This window comes from Pinus tabuliformis, chromosome 5_2 (genome assembly GCF_031772625.1).
Source record: "Pinus tabuliformis cultivar Carrire ecotype Pingquan chromosome 5_2, CPIR1, whole genome shotgun sequence".
NCBI lineage: Eukaryota > Viridiplantae > Streptophyta > Pinopsida > Pinales > Pinaceae > Pinus > Pinus tabuliformis.
This window is the reverse complement of record NC_142306.1, coordinates 496,723,628-496,726,302: the sequence shown is the minus strand read 5'-3', so window position 1 is coordinate 496,726,302 and position 2,675 is coordinate 496,723,628. Positions and strand designations below refer to the sequence as shown.

At 36.7% G+C, this 2,675-nt stretch overlaps 1 pseudogene; it reads left to right on the top strand.

Moving 5' to 3' along the window:
• Window positions 1–1,511: 1,511 nt before the first annotated feature.
• LOC149159875 (senescence/dehydration-associated protein At3g51250-like) lies at window positions 1,512–2,435 on the top strand (annotated as a pseudogene).
• The last annotated feature ends 240 nt before the right edge of the window (window positions 2,436–2,675 follow it).

Genomic DNA, 2,675 nt, shown 5'->3' with positions numbered 1-2,675 from the left:
AGAGAACCAAAGAATCTATCGTCTATAATGATGCATGAGAAGACCAATGAGGAACTAATGAGTGCACCAAACTTATACCTGCCAAACATTTTTAGTTGATCTTCCAAAATAAATGGTGGTACCCCTAGAATTACAGGCCTCACTTCCGTAATTTAATATCAGACTTTCGTAATGATTTTAAAGAAATAAGTTGGTTGTAGCGAGTTTAACAAGAATATCGGTTATCAAAATGTAATGAAAATAAAGTTGATGAACTGTAAAATAAATGATTGATATAGAGACCTTGTATGAGAAATACTACTGTAACTCAATATCAAGATTCATCCTATAAAATAAGAACCAACATACTCAATAATAATTATTATTGGTCTAATAATAACAAGGTTAATAATTTATGATTAGAGTTTATGAATTTAATAAGATATCTTTTATCATAAATTATCAATATTCACAATACTTAAACCATAAATTATCAACAATCACAATTTTGTAATATAAAACCATGGAAAACATGAGTTATAATGTAATAATGATGTCAGAATAAATCTTAGAGAATTGTCTCAATGTAAAATCCAAATTCGAATGACTAAAGCTTAAGAATATTGGTGGCATTATTGTGCTAATAAGGTACTTGAATTTTGAAAGAAACATTATACGTCATATTAATTCTACAGATTCATGACTTTAAGGATAAAGATAAATTGAAATGTTGTGTTAAGTATCTGTTTATGCAATCATTACTTATGAAAAAAAATGGATTGTTTTAAAATAAATTGTTAAACAAGTGTATCTTGAGATTCTTATGACTATTCTAAGAAAATTTATGAAATCAAACCATCAAAGAAATATTCCACACCATAAAGAAGAAACACCGCCACCCGACCGAGAACCGGATCGGATGACTGGGAAGGTTATTCCTCCCCAACACAAAATAAATCATTTTATTAATTATATGGCATGCTTGCAAGCGCACCCGCGAAGGCAACACCATATCAAATCCCTTAAATTACAATACATTTAGCCATAATAATTTCCCGGATAAGACATAAAATTTCTTGCATGTGTACAGAAACCGAACCCCCAATCAACATTTCACATTATGCATCGTGCCGCCTCATGAAAGTTAATCAATTGGCTTCGTATTTAGCAGTAGAGGTCCCAAGGTTCATCAGTACTTTATTTTTCTCATCTGTTTCATTCCTCAATGTTGACTCCTCCTTTGTATGAGATTGCCAGAAAACGCTTTTAAACAGCAAACAACACTGACCAAATTTTCTATATGCAAGATTGACTAGACACATATGCAAGATTATACACGTAAAATAGTAGAAAATGGTAGAATAACTTGAATAAATAGAGGTTGAAGCAGAGGCTACAATAGAACGAAGGGGGTGATAATTTCTATTGCCCTTTCTTCTGAAGTAGAAGAAGAAGAACAAATTAAACAGCCATATAAAAAATAAAAAATAAAAAAATAAAATCATCCAAAGTATAAGAAGAGAAGTGCCCAAACCTCATCTCAGAAGATGCAGTGGGTGGCTAAGAACACCTTCTATTTTAATAAAAAGAAGGGCAGAAACAAATCGACTGAGCCTGCTCAACCTTCTGCTGTGTTTGAAGAAGATGATGAGAATAGTAAGTTGCAGCAACAATTTTCTCATCTTTCAGCCACAGAAGTAGAGCAGCAAATGCAAGATGATGATGATAAGGAATGTGCAGAGAATTCTATTGAAGAAAATTTGGTGAGGATTCCAGGAAGAGCAGTGGTGAACTTGGTGGAGGCGGGAGAAGAAGTCAGTGACAGCCCGCAGTTGGGAAGCGGCGAATTTTCCATTGTTCGACTTGTTCAGGGCAATACAGGAATCGCCCTTTTTGTGAATGTTGGGGAAGATGTGCGTTGGCCTCTCACCAAGGATGAGCCCACCCTCAAACTCGACGCCCGTCACTACCTCTTCTCCATACGCCCTCCGCCGGACGAAGAGGCCGCAGATAAAGACGACACTGAGATACTGAGATAAAGAAATGAATTTGGACGAGGGCGATCATCCATTCAAATCACAAGGAGACGGTTTGGATTCGCTGGACAACAACACGGATGTATGTCATTACACGCGGAATCGACAGGCGGTGCGGCATCAAAATCCACAAGATCAGCGAAGGGCGGTTCGAAAGAAAACCCGGAGGCAGCGTACTGGACTGCATTGGCGCCGAGGGTGGAAGATTATAACACTGTGGTGGGCAAGGCCATTGCTGCTGGTTCGGGGCAGATTATCAAGGGCTTATTCCTCTGCACCAATGCTTATTCTTCTCAGGTACAAAACGATGAAGAATCTGTGAGAAGCCAAGTAATGAAAGCCGAGAGCAAAACGGCCGCAACAGCCGATTATCAAAAGGAAACGAGTGCTCAAGGGAAGATCAGTCCTTGCACAAAATGAAGATCAACGTGAAGAGAAAAGGATCCTATGTCTAATATGGAATTAGGTTCATATTTAATAATCAAAGGGTTAAACGGGTAGTCCACTGCTTCAAATCTAGAAGCACCTCTCTTAATATGTTGCTCGCTATAGAGTAACAATAAACAACTTTGTTAACTCTTAAATCAATATGATCTGGTAAGAAAAAGTTACAGCTATAAATTTAAACTTCGTTTGACCTTAGATTAGATTTTGAAATTT